The following is a 25,839-nucleotide window of genomic DNA, read 5'->3' on the forward strand; positions in this document are numbered from 1 at the left end:
TAGTCTGTAGGGCAGAGGCTTTCAGAGTCCCTTTGTGGCAGGTTCATAGGTTGTTTCCTGTTTTCTTCTTCTTCTGATGTCTAACCTCTTTGTCTTTCAGGATGGGGACTGAGCGTTTTAGTCAGGGTCCTCTCTCTTGCTTAGTTTCTTTAGATGTATAGTTTTTAGTAGGTTTATCCTATGTTATATGACTATATGAGTGAGTATATACCATGTGTGTCTTTCTTCTTCTGGTACAGCTCACTCAGGATGATCCTTTCTAGGTCCCACCATTTACCTGCAAATTTCATGATTTCCTTATTTTTCATTGCTGAGTAATACTCCATTGTGTAGATGTACCACAAATTCTGCATCCATTCTTCAATTGAGGGGCATCTGGGCTGTTTCCAGCTTCTGGCTATTACAAATAAAGCTGCTACAAACATGGTTGAGCAAATGTCCTTATTGTGTACTTATGCCTCTTTTGGATATATGCCTAGGAATGGTATAGCTGGCTCTTGAGGAAGCCCTATTCCTAGTTGTCTGGGAAAGCACCAGATTGATTTCCAGAGTGGTTATACAAGTTTACATTCCCACCAGCATTGGAGGAGGGTTCCCTTTTCTACACAACCTCTCCACCATGTGTTGTCAGTGAGGTTTTGATCTTGGCCATTCTGATGGGTGTAAGGTGAAATCTCAGGGTTGTTTTGATTTGCATTTCCCTAATGGCTAATGAGTTTGAACATTTAAGTGTTTCTCTGCCATTCAATATTCCTCTATGTGGAGAGCCGAGACTCAGACGCCACTAGGTGGCGCTGACATCTCGCCCTCAAAACTGTAAACCTCCAGGGCGCATGCGCAGATTGCGTAAGCATGCTAAGGATTGCGTAAGCACGCCGGGTAAGAGTGAGCAGCCAATCAGGGTATTGACACGTCACAAGCCCGCTAAGCATGATGGGCCCAAGTCATCAGGCGCGGTAAAAGTGAGCAGCCAGTCAGGGTATTCACATGTCACTCAGGTGCGACCCGGACTTATATAAACAGCGCCACATCGGGGGCTCTCTTTCTCCTCTCCGTTTTCATCGCGTGACTAATAAAGATTTTGTTGCGGAAGAATTCCTGTGGTCGCGTGCGTTTCTGCCAGCGAAACGCTCACGCGGCTCCCAACATCTGGTGCCGGAAACCCGGGAGCAGTGCTGGGTAAGGAGGGCCCCCGTTAGGGGGGAGGAATTCAGAACCACAACATTAAGGTTTGTCCTGAAAGTCATGTTCGATCTTGACTTATCCCGTTTCTCATTTCGGCTAGCAGAAGCCCTTATGGCCTTCTCTGCTGTGATAGCCGCCATAGCTTTCCTTTTTTTGGTCTCGTGCAAACTCAAGGGCTGCCTCGGAAGAAAAAGAAGTAGCAAAAGGTTAAGGATAGGGGGGATGCGAGACGACATGCCAGAATCAGGACGTGAGACGAGGTTAGGGGCCCCAATGGATAGAGATAGGGACGTCTCTAAGAAAAAAGACCCTTCTGTGGACGTTAAAGCCACGGAAGAGAGAGGTCAGGGGAAGAACACCCTGGGATTTGAGCAGCTATATCCCTCTGGCAAAGAGGATTTGGAGGGGGAAGCAGCCTGCTATGAGGAAAAGCGATACCATCCGGATGAGCGGCCGTCACTATTATATCAAAAGCAAGGTAGTATGAGGAACAGGAAGGGTGCACTTTCTCAATCGGCCGCTCCCGTTGTCTCCAGTGCTCCTGATTCCTTCTTTTCAACAGAAGATAGACACAAGATTTTTCAGACTTTTCCAGTATTTGAAGATGTGGAGGGAGGCCATGTCCACGTGCCTGTAGATTACCCTCTAGTCAAGGAACTGGCAGAGTCAGTTAATAAGTATGGGGTGGATGCTAATTTCACAATTATGCAGCTTGAGAGGCTAGGCTCTACAGCAATGACCCCAAATGATTGGCAGACTGTAATGAAAGCTGCCCTCCCTAATATGGGAGTATATTTGGAATGGAAAGCCCTATGATATGATGCCTGTCAATCCCAAGCTAGGGCTAATGCCAATGCAGAAGACAACGACGCTGGACATTTGAGCTACTAACAGGACAAGGTCTGCATGTCCAGCAACAGACAGATTATGATTGGGGAGCATATGGCCAAATATCTGCTGCTGCCATTAAAGCATGGAAGGCCCTTTCAAAGAAGGGTGGGACCGAGGGCCATTTAACAAAAATTATCCAGGGTCCTCAAAGTCATTCCCAGAATTTGTGGCCAGAATGACGGATGCAGCAGGCAGGATATTTGAGGACCCGGAAAGGGTCTGGCCAATGATAGAACAGCTGGTGTATGAAAATGCTTCACCAGAATGCAAGGCAGTCATTACCCCCAGAAGGAAGAAAGGACTGACAGATTGGATAAAGGTTTGCCGAGGACTCGGAGGCCCGCTTACCAACACTGGGCTGGCGGCAGCTATATTACAGAGCAATAACCGCCCAAGTTCTGAAAACAATAAAGTTTGTTTTAATTGTGACAAAATGGGTCATTTTAAGAGAGACTGTCGCGTGTCTGTGCAAAAGAAAGTTCCTGGGCTTTGCCCTAAGTGTAAAAAAGGCAATCACTGGGCTAATGAATGCCGTTCAATTAGAGATATTCAGGGAAAGCTTATCCATCATGAGAACCCCCCTGATGAGAGGAATGAAAATATTCCAAAAAACGGATTTCAGGGCCCCAAGTCCCAGGGCCCCAGAGAAAATGGGACACAGACAGACAACAGGAGGGCTTATCCAGCTATAGAGCAACCAGAGGATCAGCAGGCCTGGACCTCCGTTCCACCTCCCAATTCTTATTAATGCCACACATGGGGGTGCAACCTGTCCCAGTGGAGTTTGAAGGTCCCCTGCCTGAAGGAAGTGTCGGTCTTATTCTGGGTCGCTCCTCTCTCACTTTAAAAGGACTTATGGTCCATCCTGGAATTTTAGATCAGGATTTTACGGGACAGCTCCAGGTGCTTTGTTCCTGCCCCCAAGGTATATTTTTTATTTCCCCTGGAGATAGGATTGCTCAATTAGTCTTCCCCCCAAGTCTTCATGACTGTTTCCCATCTACCGAAACACCAAGGGGCACAAGAGGACTCGGTTCCACAGGAACAGATTTTGCTCATTTGGTAGTTGATCTTAAGACCAGACCTACCTTACAATTACAGATAGAAGGAAAAGGTTTTACTGGTATTTTGGACACCGGAGCTGATAAAAGCATTATCTCTTCCACCTGGTGGCCTAAGGCGTGGCCTGTTACACAATCATCCCACTCCTTACAAGGGTTGGGATATGAGGCCAGCCCTGCAGTTAGTTCACGTTCTTTGAGGTGGCAAGCACCGGAAGGTCAAATAGGAAGTTTCATACCATATGTTCTTCCTCTCCCTGTCAATCTCTGGGGAAGAGATATTTTGCAGGATTTAAGATTAGCATTGACCAATGAGTATTCTCAACAGGCAATTGATATAATAAAAAGGATGGGTTATAAGGAAGGAAGAGGCCTTGGAAAACAGGAACAAGGGAGATTGCACCCGATTTCACAGGAAAATAATACAAGGAAACAAGGCCTGGGTTTTCATTAACTGCCATTGAGGGTTCCATGCCCATATCTTGGCTCACAGAGGAAGCCGTATGGGTTCCTCAATGGCCGCTTTCCTCTGAAAAGCTAGAAGCCGCTACAAGGCTGGTTAAAGAAGAGGTACAGCTTGGTCATTTGGAACCATCTACTTCCCCCTGGAATACACCCATTTTTGTTATAAAAAAGAAATCAGGAAAGTGGAGGCTTCTCCATGACCTGAGGGCTATTAATGCACAGATGCGATTATTTGGAACAGTGCAGCGAGGCTTGCCTCTGCTTTCAGCCCTGCCTAAGCAATGGAGAATTATAATAATAGACATCAAGGATTGTTTTTTCTCCATTCCATTGTGCCCACGAGACAGACAGAGATTTGCCTTTACCCTACCTGCTGTTAATCATCATGAGCCAGACCAGAGATATCAGTGGACAGTCCTACCTCAAGGCATGGCTAATAGCCCCACCATGTGTCAATTGTATGTGCAGATGGCTCTTAAACCAGTTAGACAGCAATTTCCTTCCTTGTTGCTGATTCATTATATGGATGATATTCTCTTGTGCCATGAGGAGTTAGCCATCTTACAAGATGCGTATCCTTTGTTGCAAAAGGCCCTGCAACAATGGGGATTGCATATTGCCACTGAAAAAGTCCAAATTTCAGAAGTAGGCTCCTTTCTAGGGACTGTTATTTATCCGGAACAAATAGTTCCTCAAAAAATAGAAATTCGCAGGGATCATTTACATACCTTAAATGATTTTCAAAAATTATTAGGTGATATAAATTGGCTTAGGCCATTTTTAAAAATTCCTTCTGCTGAATTAAAGCCCCTATTTGATATTTTGGAAGGGGATGTTCATATTTCTTCACCCAGAGCCTTAACACCGGCTGCAAGCCACGCCCTGCGAGTGGTAGAAAACGCTTTACAGGATGCCCAATTAAAACGTGTAGATGAAACTAAGGCCTTTGACCTGTGTGTCATTAAAACTAAACATTTACCAACTGCTGTATTATGGCAAGATGGGCCCTTAGTGTGGGTTCATCCCAATGCTCCTCCTACAAAAATTATTGAATGGTATCTGGATGCAGTCGCTCAACTCGCACTTCGTGGGTTAAAAACAGCCATTACATACTTTGGGAAGGAGCCAAAGTCTTTAATAGTGCCTTATACGGCTCACCAAGTTCAGGTATTAACTGCTAACTCTGATATTTGGGCGGTGCTGGTTACCTCTTTTAGTGGTTCAATTGATAATCATTATCCAAAACATCCTATTTTGCAATTTGCTTTAACTCAGGAGGTAGTCTTCCCGCATGTAACGTCCCAAAAGCCACTTCGGAATGGACTGGTAGTCTATACAGATGGGTCAAAAACAGGAATAGGAGCTTATGTGGTTAATAATAAAGTTATTTCTAAGCAATATCATGAGACCTCGCCTTAAATTGTGGAATGTTTAGTAGTGCTAGAAGTTTTGGAAAAATTTCCAGGTCCCTTAAATATTGTTTCTGATTCTAGTTATGTGGTAAATGCAACCAAAATCTTAGAGGCTGCTGGATTAATTAAAGTGTCTAGCAAGCTTGCAAAAATTTTTCAAAAGATTCAGTTTGCCTTAATTACCAGAAGATCCTCTATTTTTATTACACACATCAGGGCTCATTCCGGTCTACCGGGGCCCATGTCCCGTGGAAACGACCTGGCAGATCGAGCCACAAAGATGATTGCATTTCCCTCCTTTCAAATTTAGAATTGGCTAAGGAGTTTCATAAAAGATTTCATGTTACAGCTGAGACATTGCGTAATCGATTTAACATAACTAGAAAGGAAGCTAGAGATATTGTTACTCAATGTCAAAATTGCTGTCAGTTCTTACCTATGCCTCATGTTGGGATTAATCCCAGAGGAATCTGTCCACTACAAGTGTGGCAGATGGATGTTACCCACATTTCATTTTTTGGTAAACTTCAATATTTGCATGTTTCTGTTGATACTTGCTCTGGAGTCATGTTTGCTTCTCCCCTGACTGGAGAAAAGGCAGCCCATGTTATTCAACATTGCCTAGAGGCATGGAGTGCCTGGGGAAAGCCCAAAATTCTAAAAACTGACAATGGGCCAGCCTATACTTCTCAAAAATTTAAACAGTTTTGTCATCAGATGGAAATAACCCATCTGACAGGTCTCCCCTATAACCCCCAGAGTCAGGGCATCATTGAACGTGCTCACCGCACCCTAAAATCCTATTTAATTAAACAAAAAGGAGGAGTCCAGGAGGCTCTGCCCTCAGTGCCACGAGTGACGGTTTCACTGGCACTCTTCACTCTCAATTTTTTAAATTTGGACAGTCAAGGCCATTCGGCTGCTGATCGCCACTGTTCAGGGCCTAACAGGCCCAAGGAAATGATTAAATGGAAGGATGTCTTAACTGGACAGTGGAAAGGCCCGGATCCTATTTTAATAAGATCCAGGGGAGCTGTCTGTGTTTTTCCACAGACACATGGAAGAAAACAATCCATTCTGGGTACCGGAGCGCCTCACACAAAAGCTCGTGACAGCTGAAGATGATCTTTCAACAGACACACCTGCTACTGCTTAAAGAATCAAGGACAGTGAGGACCACTAATTCTACTTGAGTGGATTCATTGCCCACAGACTGGCTATACCCTGGGTTTCTTCTGCCTTTTCTTCAGGTTGGGTGGGGGTTGGAATGTTTGGTGTAGCATTGTGTTGTGGCTTAGTGTTTTTACTCTGGTTGTTCTGCAAACTCAATACCCAAAACAAACGTGACTAGGTCGCAATCGCACAAGCACTAGCAGCCTTGGAACAAGGATTGTCTCCCAAAAATTTGGTTATCCATGTTAAAAAATTAAAACAGACTGTGACACTCAGTCGATGCACCTCAGTGGTTTTACCCATTGCACTGAGTCGATGAGTGATCCAGGTTAATGTTGCCTTTGCCTAAACGGTTATGGTACCTAGATAGGAGGATGACAGCTCTTGCACTCCCTGGAATTTTATTCCATTGCACGGGAATGAGTGTCACCTCCTTTTAAAATCTTCTCCCCTAGCCCCTGCACCCAGAGGATTCGTTTCCTTTGCACCTGGTGGGGTAAGGGAGTAATCTAAAGCTCTTGATCGCTTGCTCCCCAAAGAAGGAGTTCGCTTGATCGAGCTTAGGGCCCTCTTGTACCGTGCTTATAGGCTTTTAGGCAGTTTTCATTTATTTATAACAAAAAGGGAGATGTGGAGAGCCGAGACTCAGACGCCACTAGGTGGCGCTGACATCTCACCCTCAAAACTGTAAACCTCCAGGGCGCATGCGCAGATTGCGTAAGCACGCTAAGGATTGCGTAAGCACGCGGGTAAGAGTGAGCAGCCAATCAGGGTATTGACACGTCACTCAGGTGCGACCCGGTCTTATATAAACAGCGCCACATCGGGGGCTCTCTCCTCTCCATTTTCATCGCGTGACTAATAAAGATTTTGTTGCGGAAGAATTCCTGTGGTCGCGTGCGTTTCTGCCGGCGAAACACTCACGCGGCTCCCAACACCTCTACAGAGAGTTCTTTGTTTAGCTCTGTTCCCCATTTTTTAATTGGATTACTTTGTTTGCTGTTTTTCAGCTTCTTTATTTCTTCATATATACTGGATATTAGTCCTCTGTCAGATAGAGGTTTGGTGAAGATTCTTTCCCAATTTGTAGGCAGTCGCTTTGTTTTGATGACAGTGTCCTTTGATTTACAGAAGCTTTTCAGTTTAATGAGGTCCCATTTATTGGCTGTTTCTCTTAGAGCCTGTGCTGTTGGTGTTCTGTTCAGGAAGTTGTCTCTTGTGCCAAAGAGTTCAAGGGTATTCCCACTTTTTTTTTCTAGCTGATTTAATGTGTCTTGTTTTATGTTGAGGTCTTTAATCCACTTGGACTTTAGTTTTGTGCAGGGTGATAATTATGGATCTATTTGCATTTTTCTACATGTAGACATCCAGGTAGACCAGCACCAATTGTTGAAGATGCTATCTTTTCTCCGTTGTATGTTTTTGGCATCTTTCTCAAAGATCAGTTGTCCATAAGTATGTGGGGTTATTTCTGGGTACTCTGCTCGGGTCCATTGATCCACCATTCTGATTCTATGCCAGTACCATGAAGTTTTTAAAACTGATGCTCTATAGTACAACTTAAGATCAGGGATGGAGATACCTCCAGAAGATCTTTTATTGTAGAGGATTTTTTAGCAATTCTGGTTTTCTTGTTATTCCGTATGAAGTTGAGAATTTTTCTTTCAAGGCCTGTAAAGAATCTTGTTGGTAATTTGATGGGAATTGCATTGAATCTGTAGATTGCTTTTGGTAAGATGGCCATTTTTCTATGTTAATCCTGCCAAGCAATGAGCATGTGAGATCTTTCCATCTTCTGATATCTTTTTCTAATTCTTTCTTCAGAGACTTGAATTTTTTTTTTCATACAAGTCTTTGACTTTGTTAAGCTTACTCCAAGGTACTTTATGTCATTTGTGGCAATTGTGAAGGGTGTTTTTTTCCCTAATTTCTTTCTCAGCCCTTTTGTCTTTTGTATACAGGAGGGCTACTGATTTGAATTAATTTTGTATCTGGCCACTTTGCTGAAGGTGTTTATCAGTTGTAGGTGTTCCCTGGTAGAGTTTTTGGGGTCACTCACACATACTATATCATCTGCAAATAGTGATAATTTGACTTCTTCCTTTCCAATTTTTATCCCCTTGTTCTCCTTGAACTGTCTTATTGCTCTAGAAAGGACTTCCAGAACTATGTTGAAGAGATATGGAGAGAGTGGGCAGCCTTGTCTTGTCCCTGATTTCAGTGGGATTGCTTTAAGTTTCTCTCTGTTCAATTTGCTGTTGTCTATAGGCTTGCTGTTTATCTCCTTTACTATGTTTAGAAATGTGCCTTGTATCCCTAACTTTAAATTTTAATTACATTTTGTTCTTATTTTAATCTTGGTCTGTGTCATTCATAGCAGTTTGCCAAAAATCTGTCTTCTAATATTCCAAATCCAACTTGGAGTCTATATCCTTGAGTTGATTGATATATCTATCATTTTTTTAAATGTAAACATTTTTTTTCTTACAAACATCCTTCACAGGTCTTCTCTTCCCGCTTGTTAAATGTTTAGAAAAGTGTGTTTTCATTTACAGATGACTCAAGAGTTCTTATCTATTCATTTCTAATTGGTTGTGCTTGACTGTGAATTCCCAGGACGTAGATAATTCTCAGCTATAATTCCATTGAATGCATTCTCAATGCTTTTAGCTTTAGTATTCAGCTCAGTTTTTGGATTCTTAGGTTGGCACCTTAGTAATTTCTCACCACCCCTATGAACACAGACAAACACATAACAAAGCTATGTGTTACTTGCTTCACTTCACTGTGTCTCTTTCTGTTCTTTTGAGATTTTAAAAAATGTTCTATCTCCATATTTGTGATTAACAAAGCACTACCATATTTTCCTCTTTGGACTGGAGTTTATTCTTATGTTATCTGCACTGAAATAAATCACAGCAGGACCCAGAGGCAGCTTATTATCTCTCATCCTAGCTTTCAAGTAAAGCAAAGATTTTTGTGAAGTCCAAAATCATGTGATGATGTTATCAAACTGATATCAAAATGTTTTTGTAGTAGTAAATGATACGTATGGAACCAGCACTAGCAAATCTGTAAATCTGATGTCTATTTATTTTAATGATAGCTGTTGAAAATGATTTGATATGACATTTAACCATATTCTGATGTTACATTTACATAAAGAGTAAAACTATTCACAAATTTCATATATCTAGTAGCAATTTCATTGGTTAGTTGATTTGTTGGTTTTTTTTTTTTTTTTTTTTTTTGAGCTATTGGTCATTCACCACTTTCAACAACAAATAGAAATATAAAACTCTAATCAAATATAACTTAATTGGAAAAAAATTTTTTCTTCCCCAACAGGGCATACGAAGATGCCATGAAATAGTTATGGGTTACCAGAACTAAGAGTAAGTGTGGTTATGTATTCAACTAACCTTGACAAGTCCAGAAATTCTGTTAGACATCCTACAACACAAAGGATAGTGTCCCTGTCCTGCTATTGGGCTCCCAAACTGAAGAATATTGATGTTAAGAAATTTATCCACAGGACTACAATTTTCTCCCAGTATGAAATGTGGGTGAATATTATCTTAAAAGACTCACTATAAGCAGATATTTCTTATTGTAGCCTTAAGTCAGTATATGGAGGGTTTATTTTAACAATTTTGCTCTTTTTGTTTTATTACATGTATAAGGCTAGGATCAATATACTCATTTGTTTTGAGAGGTGATTTATTTCCCATCGACATTCAAGCAACATTAAGAGTATTTAAACTAATTTAAACCTATATAACTTGTTTAATATTCTCAGGATCTTCAACATTCCTATGACTTAACCTCATGAATAATAAAAACCACACCATTCAATAAACTATCAACAAGTATTAGTGTAGAATCCAAGTGGGTTCCATTGTAATAGGAACAGGGACTGTCTGTGACATGAACTGATTGGCCTGCGCTTTAATTACCTCCCCATGAGTGGTAAGCAGCATTACCAGTCCACAGAAGAAGACAATGCAGCCACTCCTGATGAGACCTAATTGACTAGGATCAGGAAGAAGGAAAAGAAGACCACCCAATCAGTGGACTTGGGGAGAAGCATGCATGCAGTGGGTGGAGGAAGGGAGAGATTGGGGCAGGAGGAGGGAGGGAACCACAGAGGGGATACAAAGTCAATGATGTGTAATTAGTAAAGCATTAAGAAAGAATAATGTAAATCATCATGAAAATGTAATTACCATGAGCCTCAATGAATTTATTGTGACAAGTCTTCTATAGTAGTCTACAATGTTATATGCTGAGAAATGTTTGGTTTCATTTCCCTTTGGAAAGACTCATCCTAAATAAATTTAGAGAAATTTAAAAGAGAAAAAAATATTGTATTTTCATATTTATTGTTAATGAGGTGATATCTTAGTATATATTGACAAGTCTTACATGGTGACTTAACAATATCCGCCATTTTTTACTACTTTCATTGTCATTATTATAAAAATTTAAGAATTCAACATCCGCAATACCCAAACTGCCATGTTAGAAACTCTAATCCAGTGGATCTGAAATGGGGAAGAATATTGTTAGTCATGATGTAATTGTGATTGTGGACAATTCTGCTAAAGAGAGACTTGCTAAAGATTGCCAAATAGCTGATAGTGTTCTACAATATAATAACGTATACCCCGAAGTCAGTAATACTGATACTGAGAAATCTATCTCTAACTTCACTACTTCTTATTTTCTCCCAGTGTGAAATATGCGATCTTATTAGCATACCAAAAACAACTAAAGAGATTGTAGTTCTGCCAATTCAAAAATCATAGCAAGAGTAATTGTCTATCATATCAAATTAACCATGTAGAAATTGCTAATGCATAAGGCTGTGCAGAGAAATTAAACTATCATAGTAAACTCAAAAACTAATGTTTTTACAAGTTTCTTCAATTAAAAAAAAGCTTCTTCATGGAAATATTGTATACATACAACTAATATTACAACATTTTGCACTTGTTATTTATTAATTTTATTGGCAATTATTCAGTCTACTATTCTTTTATACTTTCTGTTAGGTAGTGGTATTCATTATGTTTTAAAATATATTTGTTTTAATATTTTTATGCCTTCTTTTTGAGAACAGACACATTCAACAGTTTCAATATCCCAAACTAATAACATTCTATATTAAAGTTGATCTGAGCTGAAAGCACCCTTATCTTTTCCTGGGGAGTAGTTCTTAATGTTTTTGGTACAATTGTTAATAATCACTCCAAGGAAAGAGGATGTGATGTTTCTTATGTCTAGTGTGGTTTATTGTGATGATAACAAGAATATTACCAAACTTCCTACAGTTAACTATATTTTTTTCTAACTATAGTTATTTGTTCCATATGGCAACAGTGTCTGCTTTGAAAAATACACTGCTCTAGCCACAGATAGTACTACTTTTTTCTTTCACTAAGTATGGGGAATATTACTAAGAAAAGTCATAAAACCTTGTTTTTGAAAACTGCCTTAAATATATCTAAAGAATAGTCTACGGTAATAGTTTGGTTCTTCTGTGTGTCCTTACCTGTAGGTATATGTCATGTTTATTCTAATAATATGGACTAATAAGCAATTCTTCTAAACTTAAAATCACTGTAGCACTAAGAATTCCTCAAAATATTTGAAGCCTTTAAACTTTGTTTCATTTTGCTACTGTCTACAATAGTCATAACTTAAAAGAAGAATGTGTATTATAAAGACCACTACATGCATGAACATAAAGGGAATATTTTAGATTAATGAAAAATTTACAATAATGCATTTTTGGCTAACCACCAGAATTGAATATTAACTGCAATATGCTTGTTTGGTTGTATTAGCATATACTGTTATGACTTTTTTTTCTGGCATATCTTCCCAATGTTATATAGTTTTATATAAAATGCTAGAGTTTTTTTCTCTAAATTTATTCAGACTTTTACAATGAATTTAAACTGCTCCTTTGTTACAAATTTAGACTGTAGAGTTTGAGAAATAATATATAAACATTAAATCTATATGAAATCTTAAGAAATGTTACATTTTTTTTTTGAGAGTTTCATCTGAATGAAATTTCAAAACACAACATTTAACTAATTCTGATTATTTAGATACTTTCTTACTTCCTTTCATTTTTTGGTGTCACATGGAGAAGACGATTTTTCTTTTGTTCCAACTATTAATTCTACTATAGAACAACTATTTGATTTCAAACAATCTGAATGTATGACAAAGAAAAAAAGTAGAGATAACAAATTTTGTACATGACCATAGTGTTCAAGGCAATTCAACCAATTGAGACGTCAACAGAGTAAAAAGTGTTACCTTTACTAAAGAAAATCAATGCTCACAGATTGTCATTTGTATCGAAATTTACATGAAATAATTTGGAAGCCAATGAGGGGCAAGTAGAAAATCCACAATTTGAGTCTAAATTTTCCAAGACAAATGTATTACAAGGATATATAGCCAAAGCAATGATTTCAGTTTCAGCTACTAGAAGACAGATGATAGGAAGAAACGAGACCCCAAAACTTTTGATTATAGAGCATAAACTGAAAGTAAGGGACCTCAAGTTTCACTGATTGTAATGTTCTAGAAACTTTGGTTATGCATGACATGAAGCTTCTGAATGTTATCACAAACATGAATTAAATTTAACTAGAGCTATACAATGAGAGGCTAATAATTCAATACATTGTATAGCAGTAATCTCTTTAAATTTTCTACAATAAGGAATATTGTTTCAGTAGAATATTTTCCAGTTACTTCTACCCAATGTGAGTGTGGGAAATAGCATATTTGTGTGGTGGCCAGTATAAACAGCTTGAGATAGGATTTTGGTATACTTTCTGTGTGCACTCCTACAATGTTTAAAATTACTTATTATTTTAATATGTGGTTTGCTATATATTATCATTTTTTTTTTCTGAGAGGTCATAAATACAACATCATCCAAAGAAAATTCATATACTGTATATCCTTATTAATTCTCAGTTGAGATCCTCATGTTCCTTCCTAGTGGACATAGTCTAACATTTGAAATATGATTGTGCTGATACAAGTGAAGATGGAAGTATAGATATTACTTTATTCCAGTGAGGAGACTCTGGGAATATTAGCAAATATCATTTGACATATAAGATAAATTCCAAATAAAGCCATCTATCCTGAAAAGTCAATAGTCATTATGTTTATAAATGTTACTTTAACCTCAAGACTCTTTTACTTTCTCTTCCATACAGAAATAAGAAATTTCACAGTTCTGCCTCAACTGCTTCAGTTGTTGTTTCTCATCAAATTCTGCTCCCAAGAAATCTTTGAAAAAGCTACTAATCTTAATTGTTCCAGCATTTTAGCCTGTTCAAAAGAGGACTTTTTTAAGCCTGAAATTTTTCAACATTCAAAGACTGGTCCACAACTGTCATTGCTTGCTTAATTAACCAATTTTCCCAATTTTCTTTGGGCCCCCTAACAGGATTTCTGGTGTCCAAAATTTAATTTAGAAGAAATCCATGAAAACAATGTCTAATTTTTCTTAAAGGTGGTTGGATAAGTCTTTGTTTTCTGTGGCTATGAATGTTTATTGTCATTGGGAGATGGTTACACATTATTAATGGTCTTATTCAGAGAGAAAACAAGGTTAGATGCAGGGATTTCTCCCTTTTACACTTTTTCTTTCTTTCTTTCTTAGGTAAGGGGACAGAGGGTTGGAAAGACAGAAAGGAGACTACAGGGATATGTTATAGGAATATTACAAAAGGTTGATTATTGAATCTACTCAACTTAAGGTGTTATTTGTTTTACTCAAGTAAGGTTATTTTTAGCTCTGGTATAAGATTTTATATATTGATTCAAAAATAATTCTATGGTTAATACATTGTTATATTTTTAGTATATTGTTAGAAATTCAAAGTTACTTCCAATACTTTTAAATTGCCATTACAAACTGTTTAGGGTATTAGCTAATGCAAGTTAATTGCTACTTAATCAACTTATAGTCATGTCAGACACTATTCTATTTTATCACAGGTGTATACATCCTAGGGTTAACAGATAGATATGATTTTGTAGACAGATCAATTACATAAAGATAGGTAATTCTTCAAAAACTTCAGAGACCTACAGAATATGGCATTTAAAAATATCTTTAATACCTTAAAGATTCTTTGACAATGAGACAGGTCCTCTCTTGTCAGGATCCCAATAAACTCAAAGATGATGAGCATTGAAGAACTCCATATGAAGATGGCTTCAAATGTGGCAAATGAGTCAACTGACAAAAAGAAAATGCCCTCGTTTCACAACAGACATAATTCTTCCAAAATATGCTCAGGTTTAATTGCAGAACAAGTCGACTGCAAAACTCAGCCAAGATGGGGTATACAAGTAATAAATAATTCCTGCTTCACATATGTCTCTTTCAAATATACTGAACCAGATGGCTGAAGATGATGCTCCAATGTTATAGACTGTTCAGGCAGCAAACTGTCTCTGTCAATTATTATTTTCTGGAAGCTGCTAACATGCACTTCCTACTTACTCCACTAACAAATTTTATTCCTTCTTGAGTCTCTGGTAGAGCTGAAGATCAAATATTTATAGTTCCACAATTAAGCTTAAGGGAATAGAATTTATCAATATGTTTTCATATAGGTAATAACAATAAGGATAGAAGTTAATTTAAGTATAGAACTCTAAACTTTTCAAGAAAGGATAGATAATCAAATATTTTCTCCTAAGTTGTCAAATGCACATGAACTGGACATTACACATGTAAATATTACGTAATAGTTTTCATAACAGCTTTATACTTACTATTGTATTATAAAGAGCCTTTTATTGGACTTAAAAAGGGAAATGTTGGTATAATGTTCTTGTGGAGTCTACACAATTTACCCTGGTTAATTCAAATGCTGATTTTTCTACCTCACTATCTGGTTTCAATCTGGACATTGCATTGTGATGTTTATTCTAAGCATCACCTGTCTCAAGTTTTTGTGATCATGCCACTATTTGTTCTCTGTATTTTCATCGAAACAACCAGACAATGCTGTGCAATGGAGAGAATAGAGTGGGACATCCTGGTCTTGAAGGGAGGAGAAAGAAACAGTGGGAGGAAAGGAAAGCAGAGATCAGCAGGGGAGGATTTTGAACCAAAGGAGAGATGAACCAGACCAAAGACATGACTAAAAGCAAGTATAATATGTAAAATATGAATGAGAGGAACCTGTGCAGTCTTAGAGGTTTAGGATAGAGTAATCATTGCCCATTTTTTCCTCTGGGTTAACTAAATATATCCTAGTCTGTGTGTAGTGATTTTGGTTTACAGCTGTTTTAGGAATAACTGCTGTTTAATTAAAAGATAAATCAATAGTAAATATTAATAACCAACAACATAACACATAAATTGAATATTAAGTAATAGGAACCATAAAACATTGATAATCTTTGCTGTAGTACCACAATTTTTTATTTGACTATATGTCAAAATGCACATTTCATCAGTGTTCTCTCCAAACCTAATTCACTCATTCTGTGTTCCTATGTCATAGACATTATAATGTAGACAAAACCAGTGGATGGAGATCAGTGAGGAAGATCTGAATGTTCCAGAAAAAAAATATAAGTTCGAATCAGCGTGGTTTGCCTTAATATTTTAGAAAATATAATATTGCTCTGAAGTAGTATATATTACATAACTAGTTGACATGTCAGTGAAACTAACCTGTCTCCTAGATGAACCACTTGAAGTCATTTCCTTTCCTAATCTAGTGAAGACAGTTGCCATTGCTGCCAGATCACTTCATTACTCTGCAGACTGTGCAGCTGAATTTACAAACCAGGGCATTATCTGCTATTGCTTCTGGGAAGTGAAGGTTGCTTCCACTAGATTTCTGTGTGACCAGAACAGAATCTGTAGTTACTTTTTGTTTGTGTATTTTGTTTCTGGTTTTCATATTTCTAGAATCTTTGTATTGAAAATCTGGCTCCAGTCCAATTACCTAAAATATAGCTTAACAATTGTTTAGACAGATTTGCAGCACAGGAAAAATTCTCATGTTATATGCTAGTGACTCAAAGTCCAGCATATTTTCATTGACAGCCAAGTTGAGCAATTTGCCATAGGGTATCAATTTGCTCCTGCACGAGGTCAATACTCTGATTGAACACCATCAAGCTTCCTTTTAGTTGAGTATTAATTCCTTTATGTACAACTAAGGCATGAGCTACATTGGCTAAATGATTATTCAGGGTCTGAGCAGACTGCCCAGTATGACTCATGGCTAATGCCCCGGTGGTAGCTCCAACAGCTGCCAATGAGATGGTAGTAACAATGGTGGCTGTAGTTCCAAGATCCCTTTTCTGTCTGAAGAGAGTCATAGCGTGAGGGCATCAACGGGCACAGGCACCCAGTGAGGCATGCGAGTAACCAGGGCATACCTAAATTTACTAGCATTCCAGCATTGGGCAAATTCGATACTACGATGGAGCAGCTGAGAGTGGCCATTGTCACAGTAAATTCTACCAGAGTGAACGCAGGACTAGCCACAGGATTATCATCATGGATTGCTGCAACCATGAATCATCTGAAGGAATGGGCGGGCATGGGAGCATTAGCAGGCCTTCTGGTGTTGGTCTCCTTTGGTTTGCCTGTGGTATATATGCAAGATTAGAGCCTCACAACAGTATGATGCAGCCATGACCATTCAGGCCTTTACAGCCATTGAAGCAGGACAGTCTGCAGAAGCATGGGAGCTAAAATGTTACGCTCACGATGCGAAGCTAAGCACTGCACTCAGGGTCAGCAGCTTTCGACCCATAGAAGAGCATGTCTGATTGCATGCGGGTTGATGCCCCAGGTCCTGCCTCTGAGAAAAAGGTATCAGATGGGTCTGATGTTCTTTGGGTGGATGACACCTAAATGAACATCTGTACAAAGTCCCAATTTATTTCTAATATAAGAGATCAGACCTCTACTCTTGCCTGATGCGTCTAAAACAAAAAGGGGGAACTGTAGAGAGCTGCCGAATGCTATGCCTTAAAGATGGAGCTGGATTCTGCCTTCCACCTTCCCGATGGTGAGTGCTCTCTGTCACGAACAATTCCACATTTGGCTAAGGCTGAGGATCTGGCTTGCTTCCATGTATGTGGACCTATCTGCATTGCCCATGTGGCATGCCTTGGTTGGCTACCCAGAGGCTATTTAAGCTGTGGGCTGGCTTTCCCCAGGGTCAGATGATTGTTCAAGGTTCCTGAATAAACTGCATTGAAAAAAAAAAAAAAGAAAATCTGGCTCACATTTATTTAATTGGTAGATCCCTCTGCCTGATGCATAACTACACTAGTTTGCAAGAAGACAAGAATAAAACAAAATAATACAAAACAAAAACCAACAAACAAGCAAACAATCCAAGTATTGTAACTCTAGCTTCTGTAGGAGGAGGCCAATACCCACTATTAACTGGGTGATCCTTAAAAAAATAGGGAATTCATGCCACTCCCCAAGTCCACTGATAGGGGAAGTTCTCCTCTCCTTTCTGATCTTAGTCCATCAGTTCACATCAAAAGTGGCTGCATTGTCCTCTACTATGGCCTGGTAAGGCTGCTCCCCCTCAGGAGGAGGTGACTAAAGAGCAGGCCAGTCAGTTCATGTCAGAGGCAGTCCCTATTCACATTACTATGTAACCCAATTGGACTCTGAACTGCCCTGGGCTACATCTGTGAAGGGGTTCTGGGTTATCTCCATGAATAGTCCTTGTTTGGAGTATGAGTCTCTGGGAAGTTCCCTGTGTTCAAATTTTCTTGTTCTGTTGCTCTCCTTGTGGAGACCCTGTCCTCTCCAGCTCTTACTATTTCCCAGTTCTTACATAAAATTCCATTCACTCTGCCCAACAGTTGCCCATCAGGCTTAGCATCTGCTTTGATAGTCTGTAGGGCAGGGCCTTTCAGAGGCCCTCTGTGGTAGGTTCCTAGGTTGTTTCCTGTTTTCTTCTTCTTCTGATGTCCATCCTCTTTGCCTTTCTGGATGGGGATTGGACATTTTAGTTACGGTCCTCTCTCTTGCTTAGTTTCTTTAGATGCACAGGTTTTAGTGGGGGAGTGGCATGCATGCAGAGGGAGGAGGAAGGGTGGGTTTGGGAGGGGAGGGAGGGGCTTATGGGGGGATGCAAAATGAATAAAGTGTAATTGATGAAAAATTTTAAAAAAAGGGAAAAAATAATTTAAGAACCTTAAATGACTTTCAAAAGTGGAGGAAAACATGGAGTTAGTCAATTTACATGGAGCACGTCTCGCCCCTGGGGGCAATGGTCTCCTGAACCTACTCAGACCTTGGACACCACCACTGCTAGTTCTAGAACTGATGCAGGATGTTCCAACGAGGGGGTTAAGGCTTCTCATAATATTTCCTATAAGCCCACACCTGTTTATTTATATCCCCCATTTTTATTCATTATTAGCCAGATAGAGCCAAGTAATCGTGGTAATGATACTTGCTTTTTTGCCCAATGCTGCAATGCTAGTAAATTTACTAGCTGGTTACTCACATGCCTCGCTGGGTGCCTGTGCTTGTTGATGCCCCTCATGCTATGACTCTCTTCAGACAGAAAAGGGATCTTGGAATTACAGCTGCCATTGTTACTGCCATCTCATTGGCGGCTGTTGGAGCTACCACTGTGGCATTAGCCATGAGTCATACTGGGCAGACTGCTCAGACCGTGAATAACCTTTTAGCCAATGTAGCTCATGCCTTAGATGTACAAAAAGGAATTAATGCTCAACTAAAAGGAGGTTTGATGGTGTTCAATCAGAGGATTGACCTTGTGCAGGAGCAAATTGATACCCTATGGCAAATTGCTCAACTTGGCTGTCAATGAAATTATGCTGGACTTTGAGTCACTAGCATACAACATGAGAATTTTTCCTGTGCTGCAAATCTGTCTAAACAATTGTCTAGCTATATTTTAGGTAAACGGACTGGAGAATTCGATACTACGATGGAGCAGATGAGAGTGGCCATTGTCACGGTAAATTCTACCAGAGTGGACGCAGGACTAGCCACAGGATTATCATCATGGATTGCTGCAGCCATGAATCATCTGAAGGAATGGGCGGGCATGGGAGCATTAGCAGGCCTTATGGTGTTGGTCACCTTGGTTTGCCTGTGATATATATGCAAGATTAGAGTCTCACAACAGCGTAATTCAGCCATGACCATGAAGCCATTGAAGCAGGACAGTCTCCCCAAGCATGGTTGGCTACCATAAAAAGCCAAAATGTTACGCTCAGGATGCGAGGCTAAGCACTGCACTCAGGGTCAACCGCTTTGGACCCAGAGAAGAGCATGTCTGATTGCATGTGGGTTGATGCCCCAGGTCCCGCCTCTGAGAAAAAGGTATCGGACGGGTCTGATGCTCTTTGGGTGGATGACACCTAAATGAACATCAGTACAAAGTCCCAATTCATTTCTAATATCAGAGATCAGACCTCTACTCTTGCCTGATGCATCTAAAACAAAAAGGAGGAACTGTAGAGAGCTGCGTAATGCCGTGCCTGAAAGACGGAGCTGGTTTCTGCCTTCCACCTTCCCGATGGTGAGTGCTCTCTGTCACAAACAACTCCACCTTTGGCTAAGGCCGAGGATCTGGCTTGCTTCCATGTATGTGGACCTATCTGCATTGCCCACGTGGCATGCTGAGGTTGGCTACCCAGAGGCTATTTAAAGTGGGCTGTCTTTACCCAGGGCCAGATGATTGTTCAAGTTTCCTGAATAAACTGCATTGAAAAAAAAAAGTCAAACAGACAGTTAGGGAAGTCAATTCACTAACTTGGAATATTATTTTATTTTAATAAAAAAAACTAAAAAAATAGGGAATTATTGAAGATTCTGAACACACAAATACAAAATGATGGTATTGGACTTTACAGTTTACTTCTCACACTAGTATATCATTGTAATTTTTATTTTCTCCCTGCTTCTATTAGAAAAAAAATCTGCTCATTTGCAACTATCTCTTTTAACTGAAAGTGGTTTCATTGATAATGGAGAAGAGGGTCTAGAAAGATGGCTCAACATTTTTTTGTATTAATTATACTTTATTCACTTTGTATCCCCCCTGTGATTCTCTCCCTCCTCCCGTCCCAATACCTCCCTTCCTCCACCCTCTGCATGCATGCCCCTTCCCAAGTCCACTGATAGGGAAGGGCTTCTTTTCCTTCCTTCTGATCCTAGTCAATTAGGAGTAGCTATGTTGTCTTCTTCTGCAGCCTGGTAATGCTTCTTCCCCGTCAGGGGGAGGTAATTAAAGATCAGGCCGATCAGTTCATGTCAGAGTCAGTCCCTGTTCCTATTACAATGGAACCCACGTGGATACTGAACTGTCATGGGCTATATCTGTGCAGGGGTCTTAGGTTATCTCCATGCATAGTCCTTGGTTGGAATATCAGACTCAGGAAAGATCCCTGTGCTCAGATTTTTTGGTTCTGTTGCTCTCATTATGGAGTTCCACATTTAAAAGAATTATTGCTCATGCAGAGAATCTGAGTTCAGTTTTCAGGAATCACCTCAGGCAGTTCACAGATGCTTGTCACTCCAGCTCCAGGAGGGAGAGCTCTGATTTTTGTGGATTCATGCACACATGTGTACACACACACACACAGAACATTTTAAGAAAATAAGTAACTTATTTCATAGAGAAGATTTTCTCACCTAGGCACTATTGACATTTGGCCCAGATAATTTTTGGCTCTGTGAGGGGCTACTAGTTCACTGTAAGGTCTTTAACAGTATCTGTACCATCTTCTCACTAGATGTCAGTAACAATTCTCCAATAGTTGTGACAGTCAAATATATCTCCAAATATTGTCCAATATCATTTGGGATCAAAAATTGCTACAAAGAAATCAACTGCAGTAAATGAAATAGAAAAAGCATTTGCTGCATCCAGCTCTATAGCCATGTCCTTCAGTCAAAAGATTTATTTACTTTACTTTTGCCACATATCTGTGCCTGATATTCTGAACATAATTTAAATTTTAACTATGATTAAGTCTTTCCAAACAACCAAGAGCATATTTTCTTTTATTTTCATTGGAAGTGGTTTATGTTATATAACAACAACAAAAATTTCTAAATATTTCATTACCAAGGTACAACAAATAAGTAATGTCTAACTAAGAAACATTACCGTATAATCCTTAAACTTTAATTATATTGCTGTAAATGTAGTAAATTAAGCACTTACTGTTAGAAAGACCTGAAATTGTATGCACTTTTACCACTTAAAACTTCCCAGGAAATCTGTGCACAAGTGTGACTTCCTACAAATCTTATAAAGAGTATATTTTGAGACCACTCGTGTGTTTCTGTGCTAATTTGATACATTTCAAATTAATTTGATACATTTCAATTCAAGATATAAATACATTTTTCTACACTTACATATTTGTAAGGGTTTTTACTATGTATGATACTTAGGTATTAAAAACTAAGAGGCTTGGTATGAAGAGGGTAATTTGCAGAATGAATGTATAGGTTATGTAAATATAAACATGTTAGAGTACTATAAGAAATTCTGAGTAAGTGCTGTATTCTTAGTATAGTAATCCCCCAACTTTTAAAAAATAGCATGACAAGGGGTGTGATAGATAACCTTGGATGTCACCTTGACATACATGGGTACTAGAAAGTTCAGTTAAAGAATTGCCTCCATTGGCTTCTGGCCATATCAGAGAAGAATTTTCTTAATTTCTTATGAATGCATGAGTTTCAAACACATTGTGAGCAACATCATCCATATAACAAAGTGGACTTGGGCTGTATAATGTAGCTGAGCAAGCCAGAGTGAGTAAGTCATATAAGCAGGATTTATATTTCAAGATCCTCCTTGGGTTCACACTATGATGAATATAAAGCATTTTCTCCTCAAGTTGCTTTTGTCATAACACTTATGACTCCAACAGAAAGTAAAATAGAGCAGTTGGTAAGGTTTATTCAACAAGTGACCATTGCGTTATCTCCAATGAACAAAGAAACTGTTAAGATGAGTGCAAAATGCAGACATAGATTTCATTTCGTATCACTGCAAACACAAACATCAATAGATTGTACAAAATGATGCTTAGATTGTGACCAAAATGCATTCCTTCTTGATGGCAAAGTCTTGTAACACATAATATATACGTTATGGTTGACCCTTTAGAACATCAGTGTACTGGAATTCCAGAATTAGAATTTTGTTTCATTGCAAGTAAAGTTGGCTTATTTAACACTGTGAATAAGGATGAGAGTTAGTTATTTTTCAGTGCTTGGCCAATATCTTATTTTTTTTTCCTGGCCTTCCCTCATTTTTAAATTTTATTTTTTAATTAATTAACTAATTAATTAATTAATTACAGGTTATTCACATTGTATCCCAGTGGAAGCCTCCTCCTTCATCCACTCCCAGTCCCACCCTCCCTCCCACATTTGCTCTTAGGACCCTCTCCAAGTCCACTGGTAGGAGAGGTCCTCCTCCCCTTCCATCTGAACCTAGGCTATCAGGTCTCATCAGGATTGGCTGCATTGTCATCCTCTGTGGCCTGATGTGGCTGCTCCTCAATCAGGGCCATGTGATCTAAGAGCCACCCTCTGAGTTCATGTCCCATTACTAGGGAACCTACTTGGACACTGACTTGCCTTGGCTACATCTGTGCAGGTGTTCTAGGTTATCTCCAGGCATGGTTCTTGGTTGGAGCATCAGTCTCAGAAAAGACCCCTGGGCCCAGATGTTTTGGTTCTCTTGTTCTGCTTGTGGAGCTCCTGTCCCACTAGGTCTATTTCCCTGTTCTGTCATGAGATTCCCTGCACTCTGTCCTAAGTTTGGCTATGAGATTCAGCATCTGCTTTGATACCATGCTGGGTAAAGTCCATCAAATGCCCTCTGTGGAAGGCTCCTATCTCATTCCCTGTTTTTCTCCTCAAGTTTGTTTATATGGTGGATTACATTAATGGATTTCTATATACTGAAGCATCTCTGCATGCCTGGGATGAAGCCCACTTAGTCATGGTGGATGACATCTTTTATGTGATTTTGGATTCTGTTTGCACATATTTTATTGAGAATTTTTGCATCAATGTTCATAAGAGAGATAGGTCTGAAATTCTCTTTTTTTTGTTGGGTCTTTGTGTGTTTTAGGTATCAGGGTGACTGTGGCTTTATATAATGAGTTTGGTAATATTTCTTCTGTTTCTATTTTGTGGATTAGTTTGAAAAGAATTGGATTTAGCTCTTCTTTGAAGGTTTGGTAGAATTTTGTGCTAAATGGGAGTCCAGCTGAATGAGAGACTTTTGATGACTGCTTCTATTTCCTTGAGATATATAGTACTATCTATTATGTTTACCTGGTCTTGATTTAATTTTGGTAAATGTAATCTATTAAGAAAATTATCCATATCATTTTTTGTGGAATATACGCTTTTGTGGTAAGACCTGATGATTGTATTTCCTCAATGTCTGTCTTTATGTCCCCGCAATCATTTCTGATTTTGCTGATTTAGGTAGTTTCTCTCTGCCTTTTAGTTATTTTGGCTAAGGGTTGCTCTATCTTGTTGATTTTCTCAAAGAACCAACTCTTTATCTCACTGAATCTTTGAATTGTTTTCTTTGTTTCTAATTAATTGATTTCAGCTCTAAGTTCAATTATTTCCAAGCATCTACTCCTCTTGTGTGTGTCTGCTTCTTCTCCCCCCACCCTCACCCCAGGGTTTTTAGGTGTACCATTAAGTTGTTTATATGAGATGTCTCAGACTTCTTTCTGGAGGCACTTAATGCTATAAACATTCCTCTTAGCTCCACTTTCATTGTGTTCCAAAGTTTGGGCTAGGTTGTACCTTAATTTTCTTGAATTTTAAGAAGTCTCTAATATCTGTTTTTATTTCTTCCCTGACCAAGTTGTCATTGAGTAGAGAGTTGTTTAATTTCCATGTGTATATAGGGATTTTGTTATTTATGTTGTTGTTGAGGTCTAATTTTAGGCCACAGTGGTCTGATAGGAAACCAGGATTATTTTAATATTCTTGTATCTGTTGAGGCTTGCTTTGTGACCAACTATATCATCAATTTTTGAGAAGGTTCCATGAGGTGCTGAAAAGAAGGAACACTCTTCTGAGTTTGGGTGAAAAGTTCTGTAGACAACTTTTAGGTCCATTTGATTTAGGACATTTGTAAGTGTCATTATTTCCCTTCCTGGATTCTGTCTAGATGATGTATCCTTTAGTGCTAGTGGAGTCTTCAAGTCTCCCACTATTAAGGAAATGGAATCATTGTGTGAATTAAGCTTTAATAATGTTTCATTTACAAATGTAGGTGCTCTTGTGTTTGGTGCAGAGGTGTTCAGGATTGTGATGTCCTCCTGGTGGATTTTTCCTTTCATGATAATGAAGGGCCCTTACTCATCTTTTTTGATTAATTTTGGTTGAAAGTCTATTTTATTAGATAATAGTATAGCTTCCCCAGCTTTTTTTCTGGGTCTATTTGTTTGAAAAACTTTTCCCAGCCCTTTACTCTGAGGTAGTATTTATCTTTCTTGCAGAGGTGTGTTTCTTGATTGCAGCAGAATGTTGGACCCTGTCTTCACAGCCATTGTGTTAGTCTGTGTCTTTATTGGAGAGTTGATGTTGATAGATATTAGTGACCAATGAATGTTAGTTCCTTTTATTGTGGAGTTGGTGGTGTTACTGTGTTTCAAAGCTTTTTTTAATTTTAATTCTTTGTTGTGAAGTTATCTATATCGTGTGTTTTCTTAGGAGTAGTTGATTTTGTTGGATTAGAGTTTACCTTTTAGTGTTTTATATATAGGGCTTAGTTCTGAGAAGATATTTTTTTAAGTTTAGTTTTGTCATGGATTTTTTTTTCTCAATCTCTATGGATTGAATGCTTTGCTGGGTTTAATATTCTGGTTTGGCATCTGTCGTCTCTTAGCATCAACATGACATCTGCCCAGACCCTTCTGACTTTCATAGTTTCTCTTTGGAAGCCTATTGTGATTGTGATAGGTTTAACTTTTTATGTTACTTGGCCTTTTCCCCTTGATCCTTTTAATATTTTTTTCTTTCTTCTATATATGTAGTGTTTTGACTATTATATGACTTGAGGAGTTTTTTTTTTTTTTTATGTAGGCCTCTTTTTTTTTCCTTTTTGTAGGCCTCTTTTATATTTATGGGCACCTTTTTATTTCACTTGGGAATATTTTCTTCTATGATTTTCTTGAAAACCATCTCTGGATCTTGAACCTGTAATCTTCTTTATTTTTTTTTTTTTTACATTTTATCTTTTCATGGTATCCTTTTTTTCTTGAATGTTTTGTGTTTGGAACTTTTCTGATTTTACTTTTTCTTTGATAGATGCATCAGTTTCTACAAGTGTTTCTTTAGTGCTTGAGATTCTCTCTCTATCTCTTGTATTCTATTGGTGATGTTTAACTATGTGTTTCCTGATCTTTTTTCTATGTTCTCAAGCTTCAGAGTTTTGTCTGTTTGTTTTTTCTTTATTGATTCTAATTATGTTTTCATGTCTTGCACTATTTCCTTAATCAGTTTGAATGTGGATTCCTGTCCTTCCATGACAGCCTTTATTTTTTTTTATTCATTTCCTCTTTATATG

The sequence above is a fragment of the Meriones unguiculatus genome, assembly GCF_030254825.1.
Source record: "Meriones unguiculatus strain TT.TT164.6M chromosome X unlocalized genomic scaffold, Bangor_MerUng_6.1 ChrX_unordered_Scaffold_31, whole genome shotgun sequence".
Classification (NCBI taxonomy): Eukaryota; Metazoa; Chordata; class Mammalia; order Rodentia; family Muridae; genus Meriones; species Meriones unguiculatus.